A 15724-nucleotide genomic window follows, 5' to 3' on the forward strand; every position below is an offset into this window, starting at 1 on the left:
ACAACATTAACTCACCCTCTCTCAAAGCTGGGCCAGTACCCAGTTTCACTTCATCCTTCTCCTCAATCAAGGACTCAACAAAAGACTTTTTCTCTTTCTTATGAACATCAAGATGCACAAGCTCAAACAACTTATTGACTCCAGCATCTGTGCTGCGAACCACCCCTTAGCACTCACCCTTTCCAGCCCTCAGATGCCGAGACTTTGTCTCCCTGAGGTTACTCCACCCAAACACCAGCCCTTGTTGTGTGTTCACCATACATCTTGACACTCCGCTGTTTGAAGGTAAAAATACTGTCCTTGGCAAAGAACTCAGCTTCATACACTTATGCCCCCACCTTAATCAATTTCAGGTTGCTATGATATTGAGGATAATGAAATGTGAGGCTGGATGAACACAGCAGGCCCAGCAGCATCTCAGGAGCACAAAAGCTATCATTTCGGGCCTAGATCCTTCATCAGAGAGGGGGATGGGGTGGGGTTGTGGAATAAATAGGGAGAGAGGGGGAGGCGGACCGAAGATGGAGAGAAAAGAAGATAGGTGGAGAGGAGAGTATAGGTGGGGAGGTAGGGAGGGGATAGGTCAGTCCAGGGAAGATGGACAGGTCAAGGAGGTGGGATGAGGTTAGTAGGGAGGAGATGGAGGTGCGGCTTGGGGTGGGAGGGAGGGATGGGTGAGAGGAAGAACAGGTTAGGGAGGCAGAGACAGGTTGGACTGGTTTTGGGATGCGGTGGGTGGAGGGGAAGAGCTGGGCTGGTTGTGTGGTGCTGTGGGGGGAGGGGACGAACTGGGCTGGTTTTGGGATGTGGTGGGGGAAGGGGAGATTTTGAAGCTGGTGAAGTCCACATTGATACCATTGTGCTGCAGGGTTCCTAAGCGGAATATGAGTTGCTGTTCCTGCAACCTTCGGGTGGCATCATTGTGGCACTGCAGGAGGCCCATGATAGACATGTCATCTAAAGAATGGGAGGGGGAGTGGAAATGGTTTGCGACTGGGAGGTGCAGTTGTTTATTGCTAACCGAGCGGAGTTGTTCTGCAAAGCGGTCCCCAAGCCTCCGCTTGGTTTCCCCAATGTAGAGGAAGCCACACCGGGTACAGTGGATGCAGTATACCACATTGGCAGATGTGCAGCTGAACCTCTGTTTAATGTGGGAAGTCATCTTGGGGCCTGGGATAGGGGTGAGAGAGGAGGTGTGGGGGCAAGTGTAGCATTTCCTGCAGTTGCAGGGGAAGGTGCTGGGTGTGGTGGGGTTGGAGGGCAGTGTGGAGCGAACAAGGGAGTCACGGAGAGAGTGGTCTCTCCGGAAAGCAGACAGGGGTGGGGATGGAAAAATGTCTTGGGTGGTGGGTCGGATTGTAGATGGCGGAAGTGTCGGAGGATGATGCGCTGTATCCGGAGGTTGGTGGGGTGATGTGAGAATGAGGGGGATCCTCTTTGGGCGGTTGTGGCGGGGGCGGGGTGTGTGGGATGTGTTGCGGGAAATGTGGGAGACGCGTTCAAGGGCGTTCTCGACCACTGTGGGGGGAAATAGGGGATGGAATTTTTGCAGGAGGGTGGGTGGGAGGAGGTGTATTCTAGGTAGCTGTGGGAGTCAGTGGGCTTGAATTGGACATCAGTTACAAGCTGGTTGCCTGAGATGGAGACTGAGAGGTCCAGGAAGGTGAGGGATGTGTTGGAGATGGCCCAGGTGAACTGAAGGTTGGGGTGGAAGGTGTTGGTGAAGTGGATGAACTGTTTGAGCTCCTCTGGGGAGCAAGAGGCGGCGCCGATACAGTCATCAATGTAATGGAGGAAGAGGTGGGGTTTGGGGCCTGTGTAGGTGCGGAAGAGGGACTGTTCCACGTAGCCTACAAAGAGGCAGGCATAGCTGGGGCCCATGCGCGTGCCCATGGCCACCCCCTTAGTCTGTAGGAAGTGGGACTCCACACTGCCCTCCAACCCCACCACACCCGGCACCTTCCCCTGCAACCGCAGGAACTGCTACACTTGCCCCCACACCTCCTCCCTCACCCCTATCCCAGGCCCCAAGATGACTTTCCACATTAAGCAGAGGTTCACCTGCACATCTGCCAATGTGGTATACTGCATTCACTGTACCCGGTGTGGCTTCCTCTACATTGGGGAAACCAAGCGGAGGCTTGGGGACCACTTTGCAGAACACCTCCGCTCGGTTCGCAACAAACAACTGCACCTCCCAGTCGCAAACCATTTCCACTCCCCCTCCCATTCTTTAGATGACATGTCCATCATGGGCCTCCTGCAGTGTCACAATGATGCCACCCGAAGGTTGCAGGAACAGCAACTCATATTCCGCTTGGGAACCCTACAGCCCAATGGCATCAATGTGGACTTCACCAGCTTCAAAATCTCCCCTTCCCCCACCGCATCCCAAAACCAGCCCAGTTCGTCCCCTCTCCCCACTGCACCACACAACCAGCCCAGCTCTTCCCCTCCACCCACCGCATCCCAAGACCAGTCCAACATGTCTCTGCCTCCCTAACCTGTTCTTCCTCTCACCCATCCCTTCCTCCCACCCCAAGCCGCACCTCCATCTCCTCCCTACTAACCTCATCCCACCTCCTTGACCTGTCCATCTTCCCTGGACTGACCTATCCCCTCCCTACCTCCCCACCTGTACTCTCCTCTCCACTTATCTTCTTTTCTCTCCATCTTCGGTCCGCCTCCCCCTCTCTCTCTATTTATTCCACAACCCCCACCCCATCCCCCTCTCTGATGAAGGATCTAGGCCCGAAATGATAGCTTTTGTGCTCCTGAGATGCTGCTGGGCCTGCTGTGTTCATCCAGCCTCACATTTCATTATCTTGGATTCTCCAGCATCTGCAGTTCCCATTATCACTGCTATGATATTGAACTGCTTTTCCATCGTGTCCATCTCCATGCTCACTCCTTCGGGCAGGACTTCACCCTCCCTCTCACCCCAGTCCACTGACTACTTTATCTGCCTCCAGTATTCACCCTGACCTGGCCTCTTAACTGCCCTCAACCTCATCTTTAAAAACTGCCAATGTGACATCAGTCATCTCAATTTCTCTGATCCTCTCACCCTGTCTAACCTGTCCCCTTCTGAAATTGCTGCCCTTCACTCTCTCAGGTCCAATCCTAACTTCATTATCAAGCCCACCACCATTGTAGTCTGGTGCACTGACTTTTACCTTGTGGAGGCTCAACGACAACACTTGGGCTCTTCTTCCTACTGCCTCCTGGGCCATGATCCCACATTCGAACATCAAGCCATCGTTGCCAGGACTCTCACTGAGCTCATTACCTCTGATGATCTTCCCCCCACTGCCTCCAACTTAATAGTCTCCCAACCCCACACAGCCAGCTTCTATCTCCGTCCCAAAATCCACAACCAGACTGCCCCGGGTCAGCCTAACAAACGCGCCTGTTCCAGCTCCACTGAGCTTATTTCCGTCTACCTTGACTCGATTCTCTCTCCACTTGTCCAGACCCTGTCCACCTATGTCCATGATTCCACTGATGTCCTGTGCCATTTTGACAATTTCTAGTTCCTTGGTCGTAACTTCTTCCTGTTCACCATGGATGTCCAATCCCTCTATACCTCCATTCTCTACCTGGATGGTCTGAGAGCTCTCAGCTTCTTCCTTGACAGAGGCCTGAATAATCTCCATCCACCACCATTCTCCTCCGCCTGGCTGAACTTGTTTTCTCACTGTATAATTTCTCCTTTAATTCATCTCATTTTTGCCAAGTCAAAGGAAAGTTGATGGGCACCTGCATGGATCCCAGTTATTTTTGCCTGTTTATGGAGTATGTGGAACGATTTTTGCTCCAAATTTACACTGGTACCCTCCCACAACTCTTTTCTTGGTACGTCGATGGCTGTCAGCGCCGCTTCATGCTCCTGCCAGGACCGTGAAAACTTCATTCATTATGCCTCCATATTCGACCCCTCTATAACTTTCACATTGTCCATTTTCTACATTTCCCTTCTTTTCCTTGTCCTGTCTGTCTCTGTTTTGGGGAATAACCTGTCCATTACCATCCACCACAAAGCCACTGACTCCCATACCTTCATTACAGCTCATCACAATCCAAGTCCTGCAAGGAACTTCATCCCATTCTCTCAGTTCCTTCGCCTATATCATATCTGTTCGGATGATGCCATCTTCCAAAACAGCACTGCTGACATGGCTTGCCTCTTCCATGACCATGCTTTCCCCCCATGGTGGTTGACAGGGTCCTCAACCGTGTCCAGCCTATCATCCATGCTTCCGCTCTTGCCCCTGCCCTTCACTCATAACAGTGTGATTGGGTTCCCCTTGTCCTCACTTTTCATCTCACCATCGTCTGCATTCAAGTGATCATTCTCTGCCATTTCAGACAACTCCAACAGAACACCACACACAAACACATGTTCCCCTCACTCCCCTGTCTGCATTTTGCAGGGATTGTTCTCTCTGGGACACCTTAGTCCATCAACAACCATCAACCAACAGTGCCACCCTCTCTTTCTACGGCACCTTCCCATGTAACTGTAGAAGGTGCAACACCTGCCCCCTCACCTCCTCCCTGTTCACCATCCAACGGCCTGAACAGTCTTAACGTAGTGTGGAGTTGGAGGAGCACAGCAGACCAGGCAGCATCAGAGGAGCAGGAATGTTGACATTACTGATGCTGCCTGGCCTGCTGTGCTCCTCCAGCTCAACGCTGTGTTATCTCTGACTCCAGCACTGGCAGTTCTTATAATCTCAGCCTAAACAGTCTTTGTAGGTGAAACAGCGTTTCACCTGTACCTCCTCCAATCTTGTGTACTGTATTCATAGCACCCGATTTGGCTTGCTCTGCATTGGAAAAACCAGTTGCAAACTGGGTGACTGCTTTGCGGAACACCTCTAGTCTGTGCACAGGCAGGATCCTGGCTTTCCTGTAGCCGGTCATTTTAACACAGAGTCCTGCTCACATGTCCACACGCTTGTCCTCAGCATGCTGCATTGTTTAGCACAAACTGGAGAAACAGCATCTCATCTTCAGACTAGGCACTTTACAGCCTTCTGGTCTTAAAATTAAGTTCAACATCTTTAAGTTGTGAACCATTTCATCCTTTTCTTTTAGCTTGTTATCATGTCCTTCCCTTCTCCCCCATTTCAGTTACTGTCTTTTCAAGTCTGGCAGGAGGCGCACCATTGTTCTGTAATTCTCACATTCCGATCTTTTAATCTGAACTATTGACATCTTTTCCTCACTAGCACCCTACACCCTGTACCCTACACCCCTGTCAAACTACAGTATAAATGCTGCACCCTCCACATTTCACTTCAGCTCTGAAGAGTCATCTGGACTCAAAACGGTAGCTTGCCCTCTGTCCATGGATGCTGTCTGACCTGCTGTTCATTAAATATTCATTCCCTCTTCTTATGGTACTGAAAGACAAAACATCAACTCTGTTTTCTCCCCACAGATTCTGCTGGACCTGCTGAGTTTTGACAGCAATTTCTGTTTTGGTTTCTGATCTCCAGCATCTGCAATTCTTTGTTTATCATGATAGCCCACATAGAGTTATTACCAAATCTGCTCTGTTAAAATTATGAATGATGGCTAGTTCATAACATTTGCCTGCTTCACTCATCAAAATCAGATTTGGTTTAGCCAACTGTCCTGGCAACACAGGCAAATCAATTACAAACATAACCAACAGTGCTAGTTGATGCTGCCTTACTGATTTTCTTAATATTTTCAGCGTATCATCTAATGCTGAGGCTTCACAATGAGCAGTTAGAGAAGTAATGTTGAATGTAGGAATTTGAAGTTACATACCAGTTGGGGAAATAAACTTTTGAGTCATTTTATTATAAAATATTAACAGAAGCCTGGCAGTTCTGACAGAGTACAGCGCATTCGTTAAGACATATTGTGAACTGGCATCTACAGAACCAAAGCTCTTGTGTTGGTACGTGTCCTTGTCAAACAAGATCAAGATTTCAAAGACGCACTGTCAGTGATTCCGTCAGGTGTGGAGGATAACCTATTCCCTGATAACAAAAACAAACATAATTAATTATTCCGAAAGTGATCAGTCTCAAGTGGCAATGCAGTATTTTAAAGTAAACTATACAAAGTGAAAACCCCATCAACCCTAGTCTGATGGATGTAAAAGATCCCAACTCACCATCGAAAGAGCAGATGTTTTTCTCTGGTGACCTGATCAACAGTTATCTCTCAATTGATATCACTAAAACAGATACTTGGTTATTATCTTAATGCTGTTTGTTGAATTTTGTTATGTGCAATCTCGTTGCCAGACTCCCCAGGTTACAATAGTAATTACATTTCCAGAGTGCTATATAATGGGTAACACACCTTGGAATGTCCTCAAGTTGAGAAAGGCACCAAGCAAATGCAAGTTCAGGCTTTTTATTTTGCTTACTTTCAGGATATTTTCTTCATTTCCAATCATTGCTAGGTAGGATTTAAAACAGTTCTAGATGTCTGGGCTTTTAGGCAATTAAATGTATTAAAAATTTCTTCCATCTTCAATATTGTAAACCGGCACCTTCTGCAAATATACATCCTAATCATATCACCAAAAGATTCCAACCTGAAACAGAGTGTCAATGCCAGCTTTAACAAATTTCTCTCAATCATTAACTCACATGCTTGTTTCCCTAGTCCTTTATCTCTAATTTGCACTGCCAGCATTACTGTTAAAGTTCCTACCACAGAGTCGGAGAGTCATACAGCATGGAAAAAAGACCCATCAGTTCAACCAGTCCACACCAAACATAAACTAGTCCATGCTGAACATAATCCCAAACTAAACTAGTCCCACCTGTCTGCTCGTGGCCCATACCCCTCCAGACCTTTCCTATTCAAGCACTTATCCAAGTGCCTTTTAAACATTGTAACTGTACTTCTTTTCATCACTTCCATGGGAAGTTCATTTTAAACATGAGCCACCCTCTGTGCAAAAAATTTGCCCCTCATGTCTTCTTAAGCTTGTGTCCTCTTATTTTAATAAATGCCCCCTAGTCTTGAAAACCCCCAACCTAGGAAAATGAAATCTATGATTAACCCTATCTACATCCCTCATTATTTTATAAACTTCTAAAAAGTCACCTCTCAACCTCCTACGCTCCAGTGAAAGAAGGCCCAGCCTATCCAGCCTTTCTTTATAACTCAAACCTCCATACCCGGCAACATCCTGGCAAATTTCTGCTGAACCCTCTCTGGCTTAAAAATACCCTTCCTATAACTGGGCAACAAAAACTGGGCACAGTAGTCTAGAAGTGGTCTCACCAATATTCTATACAACCTGAACATGACTTCCTATCTCCTACACTCAAATAGCAATAAAGGCAAGCATACTAAACAACGTTTTAACTACCCTATCAATATGTGATGCACACTTCAAAGAATTATGTACTTGAACACCTAGGTCGCTCTGTTCTACAACACTACTCAAGGCCCTACCATTAATTGTATAAGTCCTGCCTCAGTTTGTTGCACCAAAATGCAATACTTCGCATTTATCAAAACTGAACTCCATCTATCATTTTTAGCCCACTGGCCACTTAAAACGTCCATATTTAAGATGCTGGAAATAATAGCCACTTTTATTACAATGATTCTTCAGAATGCCAAAGTGGTCCTGTGCATGTGCAGTCCATGATGTCAGCTAGGCTATATCAAGATCTGTTCATTGATGCCACAATGCCAGAATGCATCTGCACACACACCGTTGATGTCACCATATTCAATGTAGAGCCTCAGAGCTTGTGCAGGTGGCCCCACTAACCTCACCACACCCATGCATGGGCTGATAATGTTACCTGGGAAGTTGGTCAGTTTTCCAATGGCTAAGGATGAGAAATGGATTGAGGAGGACACAGAAGGCAATGGGAAGACAGAGGCTGGGGCTGACCAGACTGGGAAGGCTTGGCCTGATGACATGGAGCTTTTCCTCCTCACGCAATGATTGCAGAGTAGCTCTTCACTGTTGCTGCCTCCCCACATAGCCCCCTCCATGGCCATCATGCTGTTCAAGAGGAGCATTTTATGGAGCTGGGTGGGCATGCACTGGGGCTGGGGCTGTTTCTGTGCGATGAGAAGCTCATTGATGAGGTGGCAAGGGAGACCATCAGGTTGGGGAAACAAGCGCAGCAGAAGCCCTGGCCCCAGATAGTCCTCCCAGCTCTGTGAAGGCCTATCCCTGGGCAGTGCAGCATCTAGAGAGAGTTAGCGGGTGAGGGGGGGGGGGGTAGTTGGAGGCAGCAGATGCATTGAAGGAATGGTGGCTAAGGAGAGCTACCATGTAGATACAAATGGTAAGAGGAAGGTCACTGTAGTCAGCTAGCTTCCAGATTCCTAAGTTTTAGATGAAATGTAATTTCTGGCTGAAATTATTTTCTGAGAACTTCTGTCAGCACCATCTTTGAGACTAGTTGATGTTTTCCATCAGTTAAGAATGAAGTACAGTGGATCTTTGTGGGTTCATGTTCTTTGTGCCACCTAGAGCTAGAATTTGCAGCCTGAATTGCCTTTTCTGAATGTCAATTTCAAAGCTACAGGTCAAAGCAACCTAAGTGCACCATTTCTATTGGGCAAAAACAGCCGTATGTACTGAGGTTTTCATTTGCTCTACAACATAAAATGAAGATTTACTGTCAAAGGAAAAAGTGATAGGCTGTTTTACGATCAAGGTTGCTTTGACAAAGTATTGCCAGGGATCAGTAACTCTTGTTATGCTTAAAGGAGACAGAATTTTATATACCAAGTACTTGCTAATGGAATAAAGCCTAATGATCCACAATTTTGAACAAAATAAACTTTCCTATAAAGGTTAGAACAACAAAACAAAGGCTTCCCAAAATGATCACTGGGACCCCAAATAAGGTTCCAAACTGAAATTTTACAGGCACAGCCTTTAACACAGTAATCCATGTTGGAGCTCTGACTGAGCTCTGACAGCTGTGCTCCCTCTCTAACAGGCAGGTTCCTGAAATAATTCTGCAGAGGCCAATATCCTGTCACCTAGTCACCCTTTATTTCCACATGAACAGTCCTTGACTTTAGTACTACCTCATTCATCAATATCTCTGACATTCCCCTCTTCATACTTTAGCCAGGGCTTCCTGATTGGACCAGATTAACAGCCCCAGTCAGGGAACTCATATTCCAAGAGGTCCACCTGACTGACCTCATTATAATTACTACAAGTGCCCATTTTCCTTTCCCTCCACATCCCACTCTTTCTAAGGTCACGACAATTTCCAAGCCTCAGAATGAGGTTACAGTGGAAAAATGTTTGGGAAGCACTAACTTACACGCTAACCTCCATAACTATAATGAAGCAATTATGGGTGACAGAGACCATGTGGTTGAATATCCCACAGAGAATACCAAGTAGTGAATGCAGTCAAGACAAATCCTATGGATTTCCCAGCAAACTCTTGATGCAAGTGACACTGTGGGTAACAAAATATAAAATTTTATCTTCTTTACAAGGGATTTCAATGTTGTACTCTCAGAGATCTATCTTCAAACTTCCTCACAAACTCTCCTTTACAGACTGCCTCAATCACTCATCATACCCAGATATTTCAATCATTTTCCCTAAGACTGTGTTCCACTGTATTCCTGAAATTGCACTCTGGCATCAAATCACTTTTGCAATCAGCTAGCTTCACTAAGTGGCACTACTGTTGGTTGCTTTGGTTCCACCAAACACACACACCCAGCTGCAACTATCAATATCTTCGAGATAGTTCTCTTGCCCACACTGACTGCCAACAGCAATATTTCTTCTGCTTTAGTATTCTCCCAGCTCCAAAACTACAACTACAACTAACTTCTCTCAGCAAGCAGAAACCCATATATATAGAAACCAGAGATCCTTTCTAAGCTTCCTCACACTCCACGGGAGTCGTACCGGAAGATTGGAGGGAGGCAAATGTTGTTCCTCTTTTCAAGAAAGGGAATAGGGAAATCCCTGGAAATTACAGACCAGTCAGTCTTATGTCTGTGGTCAGCAAGGTTTTGGAAAGAATTCTGAGGGATAGGATTTATGACTATTTGGAAAAGCATAGCGTGATTAAAGGGAGTCAGCATGGCTTTGTGAGGGGCAGGTCATGCCTTACAAATCTTATTGAGTTCTTTGAGGAAGTCACGAGACAGGTTGACGAGGGTCGAGCTGTGGATGTGGTGTACATGGACTTCAGCAAGGCATTTAATAAGGTTCCCCATGGCAGGCTCATTCATAAAGTCAGGAGGTACGGGATACAGGGTGATTTGTCTGTCTGGATTCAGAATTGGTTCGCTGACAGAAGGCAGAGAGTGGTTGTAAATGGTAAATATTCTGCCTGGAGGTCAGTGCTGAGTGGTGTCCCACAGGGCTCTGTTCTTGGGCCTCTGCTCTTTGTAGTTTTTATAAATGACTTGGATGAGGAGGTTGAGGGGTGGGTTAGTATGTTTGCTGATGACACAAAGGTTGGAGGTGCCATTGATAGTATTGAGGGCTATTGCAGGCTTCAGCGAGACATTGACAGAATGCAGAGCTGGGTTGAGAAATGGCAGATGGAGTTCAACCTGGATAAATGCGAAGTGATGCATTTTGGAAGGTTGAACTTAAATGCTGAATATAGGATTAAAGGCAGGATTCTCGGCAGTGTGGAGGAACAGCGGGATCTTGGTGTTCAAGTGCATAGCTCCCTCAAAGTTGCCACCCAGGTGGATAAGGTTGTTAAGAAAGCATATGGTGCTTTGGTTTTCATTAACAGGGGCATTGAGTTTAAGAGCCGCGAGGTTATGCTGCAGCTCTACAAAACCCTGGTGAGACCACACTTGGAATATTGTGTCCAATTCTGGTCGCTCTATTATAAGAAAGATGTGGAGGCTTTGGAGAGGGTGCAAAGGAGGTTTACCAGGATGCTGCCTGGACTGGAGGGCTTGTCTTACGAGGAGAGGTTGACTGAACTCGGACTTTTCTCTCTGGAGAGTTGTGAGTGCATGGAATAGTTTACCAGTGGTAGTCGTGGAAGCGGAGTCATTAGTTGAAGGTTGAACTTAAATGCTGAATATAGGATTAAAGGCAGGATTCTTGGCAGTGTGGAGGAACAGCGGGATATTGGTGTTCAAGTGCATAGCTCCCTCAAAGTTGCCACCCAGGTGAACACAGCTGGACATGCACGTGGACAGCAGTGAATTGAGGGGAATGTAGGTTAGGTTATTTTTGGATAAGGATTATTCCACGGCACAACATTGTGGGCCGAAGGGCCTGTACTGTGCTGTACTTTTCTATGTTCTATGTTCTAAGCCTTATCGATCTCCCTGATACTGAAGCTTGCTCCAGACTGATCTTTACCTGACCTTTTAGGTTTACTGAATGAATTTAAGCAAATTTAGCTCTAAATCCCTTTGAATTATCATTACTGCAAGATTTGTAGATCCCACACAAACAGCTAAATGTGCCATCTGCAGTTTGAAGCTCCATCTCATCTATTCTGACTTTATTAAATAAATTTGGGTCACCTTCCTAACTGTTATTTATTTTAGGTGTTCAGGCAATCACTGAAACCCAGCATTGTAATACGTTAACATCTTAACCGTCAACTTCTTAAAAACAACATGGCCCCAATCTTCATTTTCACCTCTTTGACCTGTCTGTCACGTCTTTTTGGCTCTCCAAATAATCTCTTTAGTGTAGTTTAGTGTCAAACTTCTTTGCAGGTTCACCTGTGAAGTGCTTTGAGGTGCTGAAGTATGTTGAAGGTGCTATACCTTTGTACGATGGTGGAACTTCAGCATTTCATTAGTACATACCTGAACCTTCAAATTAGATCATTACTATCAATTTCCTGCCGCCTGATCTAATCGGGCTCACACAAACACACCCACTATAAGCGGTAATGACTATAATCTCAGTGATTTTTTATCTTGTTAGTTAGCCCCACCTACAATAATTTTGTCATGATTCCCAGGCTTTGTTCAAATACTAGAGATAAAATTTAGACTTCACGTCATTGGCAATGTTAAGCAGATAAGACAGTTTCTGTTTTTGGCATGATCATCAAAAAGACTCTCTAGTATTATTAGGAAAATGGCTACCATGGGTAAACAAAATCATTCCTTCAGGTTGATTTCAGTCTGTTTGAAGTTCATTCACACCTGGGAAAATAGAGAAGTCTTGTAAATCCTTCTTTAGAAAAGTGAACCTATTGGTTGCAGTTTAATTTGGTAGTAATAAAATAGTCCACACGTCATCAGTACATTCTCACAAAGCTATAGCCAAATGGATGCATGTCATTGGCTATGACTGAATGGAAGAGGAAGGGTACAGGAATAAAGAGATGTGGGACCCGAGGAAGGGTACAGGAATAAAGAGATGTGGGACCTTGTGGCGAAGTGGTAGTGACCCTACCTTGAGCCAGGAGTTCTGGGTTCAGGTCCTACCTGTTCCAGAGATAGCAAAAACTGCAGCCAGGAGTTCTGGGTTCAGGTCCTACCTGTTCCAGAGATAGCAAAAACTGCTGGAGTCAGAGGCAACACAGTATGGAGCTGGAGGAGTACAACAGGCGAAGCAGCAGAAGAGGAGCAGGAACGTTGTTGTTTCAGGAGTAAGGGATGACGTTCTTGCAGGAAGATGGGTGAGAGTAAGTGTAGTCCAGGTAGCTGTGGGAGTCGGTGGGCTTGAAATAGATGTCAGTTTCAAGGCAGTCACTGGAGATGGAGATTGGGAGGTCCACAAAGGAAAGAGAAGTATCGGAGATGGTCCAGGTGAATTTGAGGTTGGGGTGAAAGGTGTTGGTAAAGTTAATGAACTGTTCAAGCTCCTCGTTGGAGCATGAAGCAGCACCAATATAATCATCAATGATGAGGAGGAAGAGGCGGTGATAGTGCCAGTGTAACAATAGAAAAGGGACTGTTACACATATCCGACAAAGAAGCAAGCATAGCTTGGACCCATGTGGGTGCCCATGGCCACCCCCTTCATTTGTAGTAAGTGGCGGAATTAAAAGAGAAATCCTGTTAAGTGGATAAGGGTGTCAGTGGAAGTAGGCTGATTGGGTCTACGGGAGAGGAAGAAGTGGAGGGTCTTTAGGCCATCTGTGTGGAGGATACAAGTGTACAGGGATTGGATATCCATAGTGAATAAGAGGTGTTGGGGACCAGGGAATTTGAAGTCTTGGAGGAGGTGGAGGATGTGGATGGTGTCCTGGCTGTAGGTGGACAGTTCTTCAAAGTGGGGGAGAAAACAGAGTCAATGTAAGGGGGGATAAGTTCACTGGGGCGGGTGCAGGCGGATATAATGAGTCAGCCGGGGCAGTCAGGTTTGTGGATTTTGAGAGGGAGATAGAAACGGGCGATGCAGGGTTGGGGAACGATGAGGTTGGAGGCTGTGGGTGGGAGGTCTCCTGAGGCGATGAGGTTATGAATGGTTTGAGAGATGATGGTTTGGTGGTCAGATGTGGTGTCATGATTGAGGGACCGGTAGGAGGAGTTGTCAGAGAGTTGGCGCTGGGGCTTGGCTATGTAAAGGTCAGTGTACCATATCATTTTTTGATTGCGAGTCGGTTTGTAGATGGCAGAAGTGGCGGAGAAAGATATGTTGGATGCGGATGCCTTTCATAGGGACTGCTCTCTCCACGATTCCATCGAATGCTCCTCAGTCCCCACTAACCCCACCACCTTTCGCTGCAACCGTAGGAAGTGCTACACCTGTCCCTACACCTCCTCCCTCACTTCCACTCAAGGCATAAAACAAACTTTACATATCAGACAGGGGTTCACCTGCACATCCATCAACTTGGTCTACTGTATCCGCTGCTCCCAATGTGACCTCCTCTACATCACTGAGACCAAGCTTAGACTCAGAGACTGTTTTGTAGAGCATCTGCAGATTGTCCACAGCAAATGACAACACCTTCTGGTCACCAGCTATGTTACTTTCCTTTCCCAACCTCTGGGTGACACGTCTATCCTGGGCCCCCTCCAGTGTCACAATGACACCACCTGCAAACCGGAGGAGCAACACTTCATATTCCACTCGGGAGCCTACAGCCTGATGACCTAAACTGGGAATTCACCAGTTTTAAAAACTCCCCCCACCCCCCGGTCTCATCCCATGTCCAACCCTCCCCCTCATTCACCAGTTTTAAAACCCCCCCCCCCCATCTCATCCCATGTCCAACCCGCCCGCTTGATCCGACATAACCTGTCCATCTTCTCTCTCCTATCCGGCACCCCCATCCTACTGACCATCCCCACCACTTCCTACCTGCACTCACCTATTACCAGCCCCACCCTTCCTCTCTCTATTTATTTTCCAGCTCCTTTCCCGCTCCCTATTTCTAAAGAAGATTCCCAACCCAAAACGTCACATTTTCTGCTCCTCTTCTGCTGCCTGCCTCCTGCTGTGTTCCTCCAGCTCCATACCATGTGATCCATAGTTGAGTAATCATCTCTCTCAACAAGTTAATTAGAAACTACCAAGAGGGATGATGTAGGTCTTATAAGGCTAGTGGTTTAGACTGATTAAAATCATTTTGCATTCTTTTGTCTATCTACAGAAAACATTTGACCATATCTGTTAACCTTTCAGATGAAAATGATCAGTGAATAATTCCAGTAAAATTTGGTCAAGGACAAGCCAGGTAAAGAAACAATGATGGCTGAACTACCACTGAATATTTTTATTTATCAGCCTGGTGCAGAATACGCTTCAATGTCCTAAGTGAGTTACCTGGAAGACATTGATAGTTCAGTGCAATGTGGCATCATTGTTTGTCCTCCCAGCACAGTGGAGCCGAGTTGTTATTATCCATATGTACAACCCTCATGTCCTTGTAGCAGATGTCTTTATCTTTCTAGGAAGATATGTACAACTTGAAAGAGGTAGCACCAATGTAGTGGGGTCCCTTCAGAATCTGGACCAGCAAGTGGCAGGTCAAGGCGCCCCTGAATGTGGATGCCAGTGGGAATATCCACCAGCTTTATGACTGGTGGGAGCTGAACCTACCTGACACATGTGGGACAGTCTTGAGTGTGCCAAACCTGCAGGAGGTCAGGGCACATGGTGGCAGACTGCTAAGTGACCCTCTGCAGAAACTGCTAACAGGAGGGGCACCTGATGGAAGACTGCATGGAGTCCAAGAAGTGCAACCATTGTTGGAAATCAGGCCTGTACAAGGCCTGTGCAAGACATGAGAAGGGAGAGAAATGCATATGCACAAATGGTCAGAAGTGGCAACACAAGCAGTGGACCCCAAAAGAACAGTAAGACTCCACCCTCCGATAAGATAACTGAGAACAGGGACAGTCAGAAGGAAGGCAAAACTTTCAGGAAAAGAAAGCAAGATCCTCCAGAAAGTGATTAACCAAATTAACATCTGCCTAAGAGTGTAGTATCAATGGATGAGCACCCCGGACCTGGAAACATGAGGTGCCGTGTGAAACCCAACCTCCTAACATGAGGAACATAAAGGTGCCCAGCACAGCGTATCTCCAGGAAACCACCACTAGAGCACAACAACAGCTCAGCTCGATTCGGGGCACAACATGAAACCAGACCATGCTGACTTTGTCTCTGCCCTAATGACACCCGATCAGGATAATGTCCTGAGGAGGAATAGGGCAGCTACCATAGCCCTGCGAAAGTACAAGAGTTTGCACATACCATCGCCTGGTAAAAAGACCAGTTTTAAATCTTTATTGGGCAATATAGTGATCTAAAAAAAATCTTAAC

General features: G+C 46.5%; 1 protein-coding gene and 1 long non-coding RNA gene across 2 annotated transcripts in view; one reads left to right on the forward strand and one right to left on the reverse strand.

The window, feature by feature from the left end:
* Positions 1-15724, forward strand: part of agpat4 (1-acylglycerol-3-phosphate O-acyltransferase 4 (lysophosphatidic acid acyltransferase, delta)) — a 174503-nt gene that overhangs the window by 18306 nt on the left and 140473 nt on the right. The gene's annotated exons all lie outside the window — the stretch shown is intronic.
* Positions 5832-15724, reverse strand: part of LOC125455122 (uncharacterized) — a 29655-nt gene continuing 19762 nt past the window's right edge. The window contains exon 3 of the long non-coding RNA XR_007248159.1: positions 5832-6017. This is a non-coding gene — a long non-coding RNA (uncharacterized LOC125455122). The remainder of the gene's footprint in view (positions 6018-15724) is intronic.

Source organism: Stegostoma tigrinum, chromosome 9 (genome assembly GCF_030684315.1).
Source record: "Stegostoma tigrinum isolate sSteTig4 chromosome 9, sSteTig4.hap1, whole genome shotgun sequence".
Lineage (NCBI taxonomy): Eukaryota > Metazoa > Chordata > Chondrichthyes > Orectolobiformes > Stegostomatidae > Stegostoma > Stegostoma tigrinum.